The sequence below is a fragment of the Mus musculus genome, chromosome 13 (assembly GCF_000001635.26).
Source record: "Mus musculus strain C57BL/6J chromosome 13, GRCm38.p6 C57BL/6J".
Lineage (NCBI taxonomy): Eukaryota > Metazoa > Chordata > Mammalia > Rodentia > Muridae > Mus > Mus musculus.
In genome coordinates, this window is record NC_000079.6 from 99,444,363 (window position 1) to 99,461,121 (window position 16,759).

Here is a 16,759-nt window from a genome sequence, read left to right on the forward strand (position 1 = left end):
ACTTCTGGGACAGCAGAGAAATTTCCAACTCAGATGTGGCCCTGGAAGCTGGGAAACACAGTGGATGCTACTGAGCACGAGGGTGTGCACACAACAGGCTCAACTGGAGCTGGGGTAGCCTGGGGCCCCCAGGCTTTTACACTGGGTCTTTCATGGTCGATGGCTAGGCAGCCTCCTGACCCAATGGCCGGGTTTTCATCAGAGACCAGGGAGGGGTGCCAGGAAAACTCAGTGGAGCTCTTGACATTTCCTTTCTCATGGTAATTGGGGATGTTTCTCCCTAACGTCCTTTCTTCTGGTGAGAACGGCGCGGAGATTAATTAGGAGCCTCATTGTGAAGTGAATGACGGCCAGAAACCCGACTAACAATTAACCCAGCAGCCAGAATGGCTGTCTGAGGCAGGCTTACGGTCTGTTGGGGTATTCACTAATTAATTCACTTGCTTGTAGGAAAGTGAAGAAACAGTGGGCAAAAGAGAAGTGGAAGGCTACCCTCCCCCAGGACAGGGTGGCCAAACTGCCCCACAAGACAAAACTGAGGGAGAACTAAAGTAAGGTGTGGTTTGGGATGAGGGAGTTTAAGGATGCTCTGCAGGGCTCTTGATATCTCCCACTCCTTACAGCACCATCCTGTGCTGGTCAGCCTCAGGCTTAGGTCAGCAGAGACCTATGGATTGCCTTCTACAAACATTACCCTGCCTTGACAAGGAGATGAAAGCCATCCAGTGAATGTAGCCAGAGTCGCTGATGTATGCTTTACCAGCAAACAACGGACAGAGAGGGGCGTTCCCTCGGAAATGTGGGAGGAAGCCACGTGGTTGGGAGGGAAAGCACGCCTGCTGTTTGGAAGTACAATGAAGCCTGGAAGACTGGAAGAAACAGGAGCTTCTGAGGGAGATACCAACAGAGAAAAACAGAAGGAAAGTAGATCTAGGGTTCTTGGAAAAGCTAAAACAGAATCCTGTATGAACTGCCATTTAATTGGTTGGTGCAAGTTGAAAGTAGGAACCTGAGCAAATATTTCTGTGCTAATGTTAATTACAGCATTATTTTAATAGCCAAAAGATAAAATAACCCAAGTGTCTGGGTTAGATGTGGTCTACCCACAACGGAATACTAGTCAGAAATAGAAAAAAAAAAAAATCAAGCTCTGCTAATGTTACAAAGATGAACTAGAACATAAGGGGGAAAAAAAAGCTGAACACAAATGGATACATAAAATAGTACTTTATGCCCATGAAATACCCAGAATAAGTAAATTTAAAATAGCAATTACCAAAGGCTAAAGGAGGGGGAATTGGGGAGCTATTGCTTAATGGGTACTATCCCATGTTTGGGGTAATGAAAACATTTTGAAAATGTAAGTGATGACATATACAACCTTGTAGACATATTGATCACTCCTGAGTTGTAGATTTAAAAAAAATAGTTAAAATGGCCAATTTTTCTTTATATGTATTTTATCACAAGATGAAGGATCAATGAGACAGACAAGTAAGCCCTGAAGAAAATACTTTGCGTGCGTGTGTGGTATATGTATATACGCTATCCCAGGAAAGCCATTAGAAAGGAGGCGGTTCCAGGCTCGACTCAGCTGGAGATTTCCCCTTTGTATTATCAAGGATCACAGAAACTAGAAACAGCTGCTTAGAGACATTCTACTCATGTCACCATTATTGATCATCCCTGCTTTTCCTTACAGTAACATTTACCAGTCAACTTTAGGAAGGCAGAGGAGCAGCCCAAACTAAACAATGCTGGTGCCACGCCCTGTTCTGAGACCCATACAGTTTCACTGAATCCCCTGAAGTGCTCTCACACGAGGTACCATGACCATGGCTCACTACTGAAGACAAAGAGTTGACAGAGGACATCGAGTAGCTCAGGACGCCACAACAGGGTCAGGTCAGGCCAGGGTCTGGTCCCAGGCTGCCCAGCTCTAGATCCCTTCTGGATTTAACCACTTCTGATGATGCTAGCTAGTTATCAGAACTTGGCTTTGGCAAAACTGTCATCAGATGCTGAAGAAGAGTTAGGGGAAAGACCAACAGACTAAAAACAACAGATGGGCTTAAAGAAGCAAGATGTCAGCAGAGAATACCGGGTGGTCAGGCGAGGCACAGCACCTATACACAGCAAAGCAAAAATTAAATAGAAACATGAAATGTTCTACTGCAAAAGACCAGTCAGGAAGACACTCCAAATAAGAACAGTGTTAACTGCTTGAGCAGGCAAAGACCCGAGGCTTAGGAAAAAGATGCCAAACCATGGAAGACACAGTTCATTTATCATGAATGCTATGTTTTGTAATTAATGTAAAATTTGCCTTTTGGCTGTTTTCCTCTTTGACATCCATGCACACTTAAAGCTAAAGTAAACACAATTCAAATAAGCAGATGACACAGTGAAAGATCACACAAATCTATACTGGATCAAGTCGCCCTTCCATCAGTGGCCTCCTCGGAACAAAGACTTTGAGATCTTCTAAGACAAGAATGAAGCTGACATTAACCAATAAAGGAATGGCTGTTTCTTCATCATATCTTTGATGTGAGCACCCAGAGCATCCGACAGTGTGAGACCTGGTATGACTATTGTCATTAACTGTGCTCTGTAGGAGTCACAGAAGCAAGCCAAAGCAAGGTTTGCAGAAGCAGTCCCCTCCCCGAGAGTCCCTAATGGAGTCAGAGCCCTTTCTCTGCTGCTGACTGCACCCTTCAAAAGCAACAGCAGCTACCACAACCACGCTCCTACCTGCACACACCAGCCCTCCCCAGAGAAGTCTCCAGCTGCCTCTGCCAGGGGCTTCTTACCGTCCACCAGACACTCTTTTCCTCCTTGGCTTTCTCTGTTGCCAAACAGAACAAATGCCACGTAACAGCTGTTGGTCACCTCCACAATCCCTAAGTCATGTTTCAGAGCAGTCTGCCCAGGAATTCAGCTAATGATGCCTTGTCCATCTTTGTGAGAACTCGGAGGGAGAACACTGACAACGGATGTGCGCCAAGATGCCTTTTTGTAGAGTTGATTTGAAGGAAGGAAGGAAGGGATGGATGTAAAGACAGTCAGAGAGAGCTCCCAGTTCTTGTCTTGGCTGGAATGTTGTCCAGATTCAACCACAAGACCCGTAACCGAAGGTCGGGCCTCTCCAGCATCTGCCAAGACAAGGGCCTCGGCTGAGGGACCCGTCAGTTCCCCACACCCTGCATCCCTGGGTGCCCACTCGCTCTCTGGCAGCAGGCGGCTGTCTGCTCAGGCAGCTGGGATGCTCACAAAGCTGCATATTTGGGGAATGTTTCACACTGGGAAGAGGGCCAGGCATTCTCAGGGAGAAGCCACCACCCTTGCCTGTAAAGGTCCCCATTCAGTGGCTTCAGGAAAGAAGTTCCCAGCCTCTCTCCTCACCCTTTAGTCTGCCCTCCCTATAGATACCTCATAAAGAAACCAAGGAGCATCCTATGAATAGCTAACCCTCCTCAGCTTTGTGGAGGATGGACATGGAGTGATGGAGTTGTGTCAGTCCGTTTCCATATGAAAAAAAAAAAGGTCTTTGAAGTCTTCCTAAAAAAATTCCACATAGCTGTGAGGCTCGACCCGGTGAGGTGGGGGCAACAGAGAAGGTTGCTGCTATGTGACAAAGGGTCTGCTCCACTTCAGAATCAAAAGAGAATGAGGACCCCTTGGAGCAGCAGGGCCCTTCAGACAATGGGGCTTTTGTCTGTGGTCTCCTACAGCTGTATTTGAAATTCAAACAGTCTATACTTTGCAGTTATTGCTGGGATTTTTTTTTCTATTTTTAAAATCGTATTTAATTGAATCTACTTGTCTTTTGAAGTTGGGTTATTTTGTTGATTTATGTTCACGTCACATCTAGGTGATTTCTGAAATCTTTTAAGGTAAAAAAAAAATGACATTTTCATGTTTCCAGGATAGTTATAGATCTCCCCAGGGAGTTTAAGATTTTCCTCTCAGCATGGGTTTGACACACAACACATAGGCACCCTCCTGGGTTTCAGAGGTTGACTGTGGCTAAATTCAGGCACTCTCATCACAGAGGGTAGCAACACAGAACCTGGGCTGGGATAGAGCTCAGTCGGTAGGATACTTGTCTGGCTTACACTAAGGCCTAGGTTTGATCTCCAGCACTGCATAAATCGGTCGTGGTGGTCCATGCCTGTAACCTCACCCATTGGGAGGTGGAGGCTTGGTAATCAGAAGTCCAAGATCACCCAATTCAAAGCCAGTCTGGACTGCACAAGACCCTGTCTCAAGAAAAACAAAATCTAGAATCGCTTTTGTTGTTGTTTTGTTTTGTTTTTCAAGACAGGGTTTCTCTGTGTAGCCCTGGCTGTCCTGGAACTCACTCTGTAGACCAGGCTGTCCTGGAACTCAAATCCGCCAGCCTCTGCCTACTAAGTGCTGGGATTAAAGGCGTGTGCCACCACTGCCCAGCTAGAATCTCTTTTTACATATGGATGAGTCTTCTCTCCCACACGCAGAGCAACTGGGAGTACCGAGTAACTGGGAGACTGAAGCATCCTTGCTGAGGCCAGAGCAACTCCGCAGCATCCTTGGCCCAGATCAAAGCATCAAGGTAGCTGAGCAACCTCCTGATGAACACAGAACTGCTAAAAGCTTGTTTAGCTCAACACCCATCTTGAACTCCCCTTCAACGATTACAGGCCAGAGCTTTATTTAAACAACTTCAGTTTATTAACTTGTATGACAGAGAGAAGATGAAGCAGGACCTGAATCACAGACAGCCAAGATGGCGGTCAGGGGGAATTCCACAGGTCCTTGCTACCCTATCTCTACCTTTTCTCCTGCCAGTTCCCACTGCTGTCATGCCTTTTCCTATCCCCTCCCACCAGTCTTTGCGGGCTGAACACTAGAGTGACTGTTTGATCAGGCATCTGGTCTTGTGAACCAACACTAGAATCTAGACTCCATTGTGAAGATGAAAGAACATCCTAGGGTTGGGTTGGGAGACGCTTGGGCTAAAGACAGCCTGAGACTGCTTCATTAAACATAAGGTCTGATCACTCAAGGACTGTGAACACCCTGCATGTTAAAGCAGGAAAGGAGGCAGGGAGACGGACCTTCATCCCAACCCCTCCATCACAGAAGGGCTGTGAAGGGGAAACCCTCTCACCTCAAACCTTTGTGCTCAATAAAACTCCACCGGTGAAGTTTAGCTAAATGGATAAAAGCAAGAATCAAGAGCTGTGCTTCACAGCCATGGAAATCACAGCCCTGTGGTCGGTAATTACCTACAGGTCTCTAGGCAGCGTTTAATAACATCTTTTATTTAAAACCATAACCAGGCCTCCTTACTCTAGGAACCCACATAATATGCAGGGCAGATGTGTGGTCAGTGTGAAGAGAAACAGAGCCGGGATGGGAGGAATTAACTCTGGGAGGAAAGCAAGACCTGCCTTGGCAGGAACTGTGGCCAAACTTCCCTCACAGGGTAGAGGTGATACAACAGGAGAGGAATCTGTGAAGGGCCCAAGGCGATTGGTCCCCTGTGAGCCTCTGCCCTACCTGTGTTTCTAAACAGGAAAACCAGAGTCTGGGTGAATATAGTTTATCAGGAACAGAGCTTCTGAGAGGCCACAATTAGCAGATTCCCACCCACCCCCACCTCTGCCCACCCTCCCCAGCCCCTTCCCTCCCCCCTTTGCACTCAGGGTTAGAAATTGGAAGAAGCATCTAGAAGAGAGGATGAAGCAACCTGGGAGCAAATAAAGCCACCTTCATGTTCCCTAGAGCCAAAAATCACCTCAGCGTAGAGAGACATGACCACAAGACAGGGAAGACACCAAACCCTTAAAGGCTGCTTTCTGAGAAGCTTGAGAAAACAAAGGCGCTGGGGGACTTGGTATCTCCTGATTGCTAGGATCCCCCAAAGACCAGCCTTGGCGTCAGCACAGAAAACAGAAAGCCAACTGTTTATCAGGAAATGATACGGCTTCCCTCTGGGGAGACAACGCCTTTCACCCTATAGGGAGTTTGAATTCTCCAAGGACTTCTCTCATCAAGTCACCTTGTTCATCTCTTCTGACTTACCAGTTTAACCTTAGGCTTGGGAAAGGAACTTCTAGCCTGGTATCTGAGGCAGCAGGACCAGAGGTAGAAGGCAACCCAAACATAATCCAGTGGAAAGGCTGACCTTACGAGCATGGGGAGTAAGAGAACGTTCCATGTGGGAGCTGCCAATCTCCTTGGATCACAAGTTAACTACAAGGCTGAAAGCCCATCCCAAGAACACAGCGACCAAATCTTAAATGTGGAGAGTGATTTAGGAGAGCTAAGCATTCCGTCTTGCAGGTGGAGGCTGTGTTTAAGTCTCCTAACACTCCAAAGACAGCCTGAGTGCAAACATTCTCTCCTCTTCATGGACCACAAACCTGAGGTCTAATGACCTGCCCAACTTCTCATGGCCAAGGTCAGGGATGTGGCGTTATCCCTTTCACTCCTCCTGAGCCACTCACCCAAAATAAAGGTTGCCTGATTTTAAAGCCAACACTTCCTTTTGTAAGAGGTTAACACACAGCGTGGGCCAGCTGACAGTCATCCAAAATCTGCTGGACAGCGTGATCAAGCCTCCATCAGGGTTGTTTCTGCTGAATGGTCAGCCAAGTTCTCCCCCATCCTCCCCGCTGACAGTCCCAGAAATGAGATTGCTTTCCTGTTGAAAAGAAGTCTTTGTTTTTGATGTTTCAGCTCTGTGGCGTGTCCTTCACAGTCACGTTGTTCTTCAGATTCTGACCATTTAGTTTTTAAGAGAATTAAAGCATCGAATCCCATTGTACACAAATCCGGGGCGTATTCTGAATAATCTATTTTCAGTGTAAATGAGCTGATCAGTGCTTGGAAGCAACATGGCTCCTTTTCATCAGCTTGGTTTTACAGTTGCAGACAATTCCGTGATTTGAGTCTATATCTCATTTCCCTACACTCCCTTGCCGTTAACTATTTTTCTTTTTCCCTGTCACTGGCTGTGGTCTCGTTTTCCAAGGTGCTGGGCCTTCCATCCATCCTTCCCTTGGGTGCCCTGCCCTCCTGGACTTCATGTGTTCCCAACCTAGAAACAAGTAACTAAAGAGCCAACTCCCAAGGTTCTCTCTGTCCCAAGCTGGTCCAAGTACGTAGAGATCACCAGCCTTTGGCTATAGCAGTCTGGCTTTGCCCCTGCTGGCAGGAGAGTCCTTGTTTTGTGTTCCATATTCCCTCATCCAGAATTTGCAGTGCTAGGACGCAAAGCAGTGGCTTCTGTTCTCTTTGCAAAGTTCTTATTCACTTTCTAAATCGCCCACCATATTTGTCTCCCTCTTCAGCCCTTCCCTAGCCTCTTCATTTGCTTTTTAATATCTTCCTCCCACCATCTCCCCTTTTTTCTCCCTTCCTTCCTTCCTTCCTTCCTTCCTTCCTTCCTTCCTTCCTTCCTTCCTTCCCTTGCCTTCCTTCCTTCCTTCCTTCCTTCCTTCCTCCCTTCCTTCCTCTTCCTTCCTTCCTTCCTTCCTTCCTTCCTTCCTTCCTTCCTTCCTTCCTTCCTTTCTCCCTCCCTCCCTCCCTCCCTCCCTCCCTCCCTCCCTCCCTCCCTCCCTCCCTCCCTCCCTCCCTCCCTCCCTCCCTCCCTCCCTCCCTCTCTCTCTCTCTCTCTCTCTCTCTTTCTTTCTTTCTTTCTTTCTTTCTTTCTTTCTTTCTTTCTTTCTTTCTTTCTTCCTCTCTTTCTTTCTTCCCTTATGTGTAATTACATGTCTGCACATATTTATGCACAGGTATGTAGAGGCCAGAAGAGGGCACTGGCTCTCCTGGGACTGGAGCTGTAGGTGGTTGTGAGCTACTTGCTCAGGTGCTGGGATATGGACTCTAGTCCTTTGCAAGAAAATAGCTCTTTCTCCCTGAGCCAGCTCTCTAGCCCTGTGGTTTCTAGCCCTCTAGCTCAACCTAGCCTCCAACTCATGATCCTCCTGTCTCATCCTCTTGTAGGCATTTGCCACCACACCCAGACCCTCTTCACTAGGCTTTCAAAGCCTCCAGACAAACTGTCAAGGGTTAGAAGTGAACAGTGGCAGACAAAAGAAAGAAATATCAACAACGTAGATAAAATCAGGCTCCCTGGAGGTCACCTAAAGAACAAACAACACCCACTGTGGGCCTAGACTTACAGGATTGGCCTGAGGTCCCATCACCCACAAGGCATTTACTCCACATGGCACATCAGATACAGATAGGTCTGCCCTGTTCAGGCTCCTCAGGACCACATCAGGCTCATTAAAGCGGATCAGCACGCATGACTCACTGCAGCACTCCCAATATGCTCCTCTGTGTTCATTCTGTTTAGCCTGGTCCAAGCCTCTGAATCTGCTTCCCTGGGTTTGGATAGGGTGGGAACTAGGAGCTCTCTCTTCCTTTCTCAACCTCCCCAACACCCCCAAATTCCAAATCCCAGCAACAAACAAACAGACAGACAAACAAGCAACAATAATAATAAAACCACCCTAACACAGAAGAAAATCGTCTTGCTCCTTATGTACCAGCACGGAGTTCTTTCCTTTGCCCTGAAGATGTGAGGCCTCCTCCCCAGTCTCCTGAGGATTGGTCGCTCTCATGCTGGATGGAGTCTGAATTTGCCTTTTTCACCTGGGACACCCGAAGGAACCCTGGTGACAGTATTTTTCCCCCGCTCTCCCCATTTTACAGAGAAGGAAGCTTCAGAGAAGATCAGACCTGCATGGCTTTATAGACCCTGACTTATAGATGCCAAAAGATTTCCTATGGATACAGGGGAACATTTGTACTGGGATTGGGTACCAAACACTTGGTTGCCGGGATTTGAACTCAGGACCTTCGGAAGAGCAGTCAGTGCTCTTAGCTGCTGAGCCATCTCGCCAGCCGCCATGTTGTCTTTTCTAAATACATATAAAAAAAATGTACCATTGTAATCCCTCCTACTGTACAGGTAGAGAGGTTGAAGCTGAGGGACCACCTGTTTAAGAGTTGGCTGTCTCAATCACACAGATACAGTGAGCTGGTCAAGTAGAAGTTCAATCCAGCCATATGGTTCCTGACTCTCACTCCTTACATTAGCTTCTCAGAATGTCTTAAGATTTTACAGTTAAATTAACTTTTTTTTTCTTGTGGTACTGAGGAATGAACTCAGGATTCTCTTGATGAGCTACACTCCCAGCCCACAAGGCTTTCTTAAAAAAAAAAAAAAAAAGGTTTATAGCTGGGTGTACTGCATGCCTTTTATCTCAGCACTAGGGAGGCAGAGGTGGGTAGTTCTCTGAGTTCGAAGCCAGTCTGGTCTATAGAGTAACTTCTAGGACAGCCAGGGCTACACAGAGACACTCTATCAAGAAAAACAAACAACACACACATATAATATATACATATATGGAGAGAGAGAGAGAGAGAGAGAGAGAGAGAGAGAGAGAGAGAGAGAGAGAGAGAGGTGAGATATATTTTCTTAGATTGAAAAGTAATTCCAATCTCTGATAAATAATATCGGGGCCTTTTATTTTGAAAACCACCTGCTACGCGTCTTTGTGGTGAGTTAGGTAGTACCAGGAGATTATTAATACCGGCACTTTCATCTTAAAATTACATTTTCTTAGGTTTTCCCAATCAGATGTAACTGCCTTTGTTTGTGTGGTTGTTGACTCTGGGAGTTTTGTTTGCTTGTTTGCTTGTTTTGTGATGATTAGTATTGAATGAACTAGTGCCTTAAACATGCTCAGCAAGAGCTCTACCACTGAGCTACACCCCTGGCCCTGTTCAACTTTGTTATTTTGAGAAAAGTTCTCATTAAGGTGACCAGGCAGGCCTTGAGCTGGTGGTCCTCTTCTGCCTCAGCCTTTTGAGTATCTGGGCCACTAAACCCAGCTAGACTTTCTTGAGAAGAAAGTTTCAGAGAGAGTTATTTAAATCTTCGGGGCCCTGCTACCATTGTAAAAAGAAGCGTTTCCTATTTGTGCAGGTGATACTCACTGCCTACAGAGGACAGATTTTCTGGAACTTAATTCAGGCGGATCAGCGGGATCTTCTTAAATGAAGCTCGGGGGTTAAAATATGAGTGACACCCCCTCTGTCCTGAAGGGAATACAGTTTAATGGGGGGGCTCTTTTAACTCAGAAAACCTAACTCTGAAACACTGTCTTATACACAGTAGGAACTCAATCAATATCTGATGAAAGGATAAATAATAACCATGGCTATGATGTATTGAATATATGTCCTAATTCAATATTGACCTAAGTTCTTTAGGAACATTATCGTTATTAATGTGTACCCTAGACCTGCTAGGAAGACATTGTACAGATAAGGATGAGGAACTTGAAGCCCAGGGCTGTGACTGTCCCTTAGAGTGAGGACCAGAGGCAGTGCTCAGTCTATAGAGTCAGGTCAGATACTGGGATACCATCTTATTTTATTATATCATTTGGGTTTGTTTGTTTGTTTGTTTGTTTGTTTTTTAAAGACTGGTTCTCACTATATATAGCTCAGGCTAGCCTCAAGCTTGTTATTTAACCCAGTTCATCCATGAACCCTCAATCTTCCTACATGATTAGTCTCCTGAGTGCTTGAGATTACAGGCAGAGCCACCAAGCTCAACTGTGAGGCTCATAATTAAGGTATTAGATTGGGGAGGAATAAGGAGAGAGAGAGTTGGGGTGGGGGCGGGAGCAGATAGCAAAGACAGACTGATAACAGTGAGTCACATGGGTTATACTGCATTTAACGTCCCCACGGCCTGCCCAGGCGGCTAGGTCCAGGAGTAGATGGAAAGATGGATCCAAAGCTTGGGTCACAGATTGAGCCAGATCAGGGTCTATTTTTAGTTGATGCTGTTGGAGAGTGCTTCGTGCTTCTCTCTGATTATAGTCTAGAGAAATGCCCATAATTAAAGGGCAAGCAGAGGCAGAAAAAGGCTGATGGAGATGCTGGGGAAAACAAAGGGGAGATGAACTCCCAACCCATTCTGCGAAGTTTCACCGCACACAAGGTAACCTGTAACTGCAGCCTGTTCTAACACAGAACTCTAACCACCTCTACACAGAATTGAGGCAGAATATTCTAGACACCAAATAACCTAATGAGAACTGACGTTCAAATTCAACCCCAAACCCTCTTGGTTTGATCTCCACAGACACTATGATATGTAAATAAACAGGCCTGCCATAATAGGCCAGCCACCAAGGGACTTTATAAAATTCTCCTATCCATGGATCCACCCTTGGACATTCAGACTCAGGAGGTCTGGAGGGCCTGGGGCTCTGCACTTCTGCAGTCTCCTAGGTGATGCAGATGGCTCTGAGTTTTCTTTAAGAAACAAGACAGTGTGACAATGGCTGCTCCAATGATCAGTAAGGACACAGTAAGTGGCCTCACTAACATCATCTCTACATTGTTCTCCTGTGCCACTTGCCCGGTGTTTCAACATAATGCTAGAATTATTTCCCTTGGGACAAAGGATGATCATTAAAGGCTCAACTAATGTTTCCCACTACCTATTGATTCTCAGAATGCATTAACATGTTTATTGGACATTTAATTTGCCACCCAAAACTCCAACCATTGATTAAATCCAAGGAAACGGCTGACCTTTTAAAAATCCTCCCCTGCTCCTCTCAGAACCAAATTATCATGCTGTTACTCATTCCCAAAGCCATCTTGCCTACAAAACAAAAAACTGTGTTGGTCCTTTTTAGTGTCTGGCTATTGAAGAGGAAAAAAGGAAAAGGAAAAAATACTGATAGAGGACAGAACGAACACACGTTAAACATAGAACCAGTTAAAGCAATTATCCCAACCTGGGCCAGTCTTTGGTTCTACACCATGGAGAAATAGCATCAACTGGATTTGGTTTTCTTGTTTTTGTTTTGTTTTAGGACAGGATCTGAAGTATGCCAGGATAACTTCAAAGTCACTGTGCAGCTGAGTTTGAACTCTTGATCTTCCTACCTCTGCCTTCTGAGGGCTAGGGTTACAAATGCTTGTCTCCGCCCACTTGTAAATGATTTATACAGTGCTGGGATCAAATCCTGGGCGTTGGGCACATCAGGCAAGCACTCGCTCTACCAAATGACCCATATCCTAGCCTCATGGGCCAGATTGTTTTCCTCAGAAAGTCACGTGGGTAAAACTACCTGCAATGGCAGTGACTGACCTAGTGGCCCATCAGAAAAGGACTTCTTAGGTTCAAGATCTTAACCTGAGAGGATGAGACTCAAAAGACTGGAGACCTTTCCTCAACTGAAGTGAGGTCCCAGTTGCTACCATCCATAGCAGGTGACATACAGGTGGCTTCTCGGGCCCATTCGAGACAGTGGTTCTCAATCCATGGGTCAAGACCCCTTTGGGAGCATCAAATGACTCTTTTATGGGGTTGCCTAAGACCTCTGGGAAACATAACTATTTCCATTATGATTCATAACCGTATGCAAAATTGCATTTATGAAGTAGCAATGGAAATAATTTTATAGTGAGAGGGTCACTACAGGACGAGGAGCTGTATTAAAGGGTTGCAGCATTGGGAAGGTTGAGAACTTATGAAATCTGGCCATCTCTACAGATACTTCATACATAGCCTCAGCCAACCTCTAGGAACCTGTGGTTTTTGTTGTTGGTTTGGAGTGGGATGGTTAACTTATCCATGTAGACCAGCCCAGTACCTGCTTTCCCACCCACGTGGTGCCTGCATTCTTAGGTCATGGCTGGATGCTCGAATACCCAGACAAGTACACCCGTTCTCAATGACCGTGGCCTTCCCTCTCCCGGAGCGGCTGAAGGGTGACATTCGGTGTACCGCTGGACTCTTCGGTTCTTTACACTGTTGTACTTTCTGCCTGGGGAACCAAACTGCTAGGCATTGATTGGCTGCAGCTTGATTATCAACTTAGCTGAGGTGGGTCTGAGTGAACCCCAGGTGTTACTTCCATTTTTAAATATATGCTCTTTAAATCCCAGGTCTCTGCTGCATCGGCAGACTCCACCTTTTCCTGGGTTAAGCTCACATATAAAAAGAAAACACACATTTGCTCATGTATTTTCTTTCTTATCATTGCTCTCTTCTTTATTCTGAGGAAGTAATGAATCTTCCCTCATATACAGTTTACCTTTATATACTATACACCTATATGCCTATATGGCTAGACAACTGAGAGAAAGGGGAACCATTTTTAATAAAACCCGATGAGCCTTGGGTGGTGTAGTGGCTATTCCTGGTTGTCAACTTGACTATATTTGGAATGAACTACAATCCAGAATTGGAAGGCTCACCAGTGACCCTTATCTGGAGACTTGGAGATAGAAGTTTCTGATCTGGATCTTGGTATGGAGATCTTGAGGCATAGTGGCTATGGATTCCAGACGATTAAATCTCTGAGTTCAAGGTCATCCGGCATTTAAGGTGTGGTGGAACACACGTTTAATCTGGGCTACACCTTCTGCTGGAGACAATATAAGGACATTGGAAGAAGGGAGTCTCGCTCTTGCTCCTTCGCCTGCTTGCCGTGTGGGACTAAGTAACTGCTAGATCCTTGGACTTCCATTCACAGCTACTATTGAACCATTGTTGGGAATTGGGCTGCAGACTGTAAGTCATCAATAAATTCCTTTACTATATAGAGACTATCCTTAAGTTCTGTGACTCTAGAGAACCCTGACTAATACAGGTGGGTATGTTAGCCATTATCTATTCATTTCTTTCTTTGTGTCACTAAGCAGGGTCTTTTTATATAGCCATGTCTGTCCTAGAACCCGCTATGCTACATCCACTCCAGTAGTGACAAGCGCAATAGGCCCCGAAAACCTGGGTGCTGTCCCGTTTGCCAGACTCACAGAGACCTATCTGCATCCCATGTCCTGGCCTAGGGTAGCCCTCTATTAAACTCTGAAGAAGACCACACAACAAACTCAAGTTAACTGTTCTTATTGGGTCTTCAAAAATTCTGACACAGGAAATGCTCAGCCCTGTGTGTGAAGTTTTTCTTAAGGGATACAGAGTAAAACCCAATACAACAACTTCTCCAACTAATTCCACCAGCTCTCTTTGCCTAACTAAGTCCAACCTGGTATTTAATAGCCAAATATCTCTGGATTTTTTACCCTAACTTTGCTCATTCTAGGCTTTGAAGTTTTTGCTTTCCATTTCTTTTTTTTTTTTTTTTTTTTTTAAAGATTTACTTATTTATTATATGTAAGTACACTGTAGCTGTCTTCAGACACACCAGAAGAGGGCATCAGATCTCATTATGGATGGTTATGAGCCACCATGTGGTTGCTGGGATTTGAACTCAGGACCTTTGGAAGAGCAGTCAGTGCTCTTACCCACTGAGCCATATCTCCAGCCCCTGCTTTCCATTTCTTAAAAGAATTCGATTCACAAGTCTCAAACGCTGGACCCATGGTCGTGAAGGTGACAGCACACAGTGGGGCCGGCAGGCAGGGTTGCATGAAGCTGGGCAGAACAGTGGAAGCCATCTTGCAAACCCCGATCCCCTCTTTCCCTTTGTTCTTCCTCTCTGTGCTCTGAACTCTACATTTTGGTGTTTCTGCTTTGCCTCTGGTTTTGGAGCGCTTTCATCCTGGGCATTTCTCGTGGAAAAAAAAAAAAAAGAAAAAAGGGAAATCTAGCAATTAGCATAGATTATGTGGCTGCATCAATCTGGCAGACTCACAGACATGTCTGCATGGCAGAGCAGAGGCCCTGTTTTGTCTTGTTTCCTGGCCTGCCCCGCCCAGCTCACAGCCTGGCATTTGCCAACTGGAGATGCCCTCCCCTTCTCTTCCTCTGCTTTTCAGTTTCTCTGCCAGCCACTACAAGGCCTTCCTTGCTAAGTACTTAATGAGGTTTTAATTCGGTTTTGGGTCTGGAACAGGGCCAGCTACTGCTGCCGGGGGCTCACATTTCCCTTTACGCATCATCTGAGAATAGTCATAAAGACAAGCTGGATCATTGTTGGCTTCCTGGGCAAGGGGTTTCGGGGAGAGGTTCTGGGAAAGAACTCCCTGGGCCTTATGTTATCGCCAGGCCTTGTTGTCTTTAGGTGATAAAGGCTGAAGGAGGACCCGAGGGAAAGGATGTTAGGTGTTTAGTGAGGCAACTGCTTCAACCTTGCTAAGGTGTCCACAGCTCTGGGTATCAGCAGAGCCAGGTCTGGTTAGAAGAGAGAAAAGTACAGTGCGTGGAATAAGCTTTGGGCCAAAAATCATATGTAGTTTTATAGACACATGCCTGTCATATACTAGGATTCTAGAGTGTTCCTCTTGCCCATAACTATCTGAGCTATAGAGGAGTCTGAGTGCTTCTCTTATCTCCCTAGACTGATCTAGCTGATGAAAGTTCAGGGAGGTTCAATGTGCTGAGATATAACTTTGCATGGTGTAGCGTTTCTTATAGTTGCTCAGCCATGGCTACGGTGCTGTAGTCTAGAATTTCAGAGCCTGGGATAGCAGCCAGAAAACCTAAGTTAAAGTTCCCTTTGCCAACTGTGTGAACTTTGAACCTCGGAACAAGTGATCCTGAGCCAAATGAAGTAGTGACCATAAATAGTGCCTATTTCGAATGGCTGGTAGAACATCAGAGCTATGGAAAAGATGCTCAATATCATGGCCCACTGGTGCCCAGTTTAAAAATGGTGCCCTCTATGGTACTTCTTGGCATGCTTGATACCTCTTCTTCCAACATGCTCTGTGAGTGCAAGGGTTCTTGGAAGACAGAGCGATTGGATCACCCCGAGGCTAACGTTAGAGGTGATTGTGAACAATCAAACTCAAGTCCTCTGTAAGGGCAATATGTGCTCCTAGTCACTGAGCCATCACTCCTACCCCCAGAGATCTCCATCGTTTTTGGTTCATTTCTTGTCAGGAATGAGGTCTGACTTAGACAAGAGAGTTGGCACCCATGTGGGAAGCAGCACCAAGGAAATGGTTACCACCCAGCTCATGACCTTTTCAACTGCAGGAAGAGACCCAGAGCGACACTAACATTAGTATCATTCAAGATGTCCCGAAGACTCTTAACTCACAATGCCCACCCCGGACACACACTCTGAATTTCAAACAACAGATGATGTCGCGACCCCTCCTTTGCTTATCACTGCCTTTCACGTGAATTGTGAAATGCCTCCAACTTATCTTCTTGTCTCCAGGTAGCCAAACCAGTCTATAAGCTCCACCAAAAGGGTCTTTCTGTATATGAATTAACTTGTGGTCAAGAGTTCAGGTTTGCAACCAGACCTCCTAAGTTCAAATTCAAGCTCTAGGGACCCGAGGAAATAGCTCAGTGAGTAAGAGATGGAGAACTGAGTTCAACACACAGGTACCTAAGTAAAAAGCTGGGCATGCTTGCACATGCCTCCAACTCCAGCTCTCAGACGGGGTGGTGACAAGGACTTCTGACCACCAGTCTAGCTCCAAGTTCAGTGAGAGACCTTGTGTCAAGAAAATAGGGCAGAGGAGTTGAGGAGATGGCTCAGTGCTTAACAGCACTGGCTGCTCTTCTAGAGGACTGGATGGAATTCAATTCTCAGCACCCACATGGAGGCTTACAAGCATCTGTAACTCTAGTTCCAGATGTCTTCTTCTGATGGTGGGCATGCATGTGGTTCACAGACATGGAGATAAAACGCCTACATACATAATTTTTTTAATTAAAAAAAGAAGAAAAGAATGTAGAGAATAATAGAACAAGATGTCCCTCTTCCAGACTCTGCACACTTATGATCACACCCACCCATTCTCTCTC

The 16,759-nt window shown here is 45.8% G+C and overlaps 1 protein-coding gene across 2 annotated transcripts in view; it reads right to left on the reverse strand.

Moving 5' to 3' along the window:
* Positions 1-16,759, reverse strand: part of Map1b (microtubule-associated protein 1B) — a 95,139-nt gene that overhangs the window by 22,899 nt on the left and 55,481 nt on the right. Inside the window, exon 1 of one of the 2 annotated variants that reach the window (XM_006517548.3) lies at positions 2,814-3,259. The exons of the other annotated variant lie outside the window; for it this stretch is intronic. The gene's annotated coding sequence lies outside the window, so the exon portion shown is untranslated. Of the gene's footprint in view, positions 1-2,813; positions 3,260-16,759 lie in introns of those variants that run through there. 2 annotated transcript variants of the gene reach the window in all.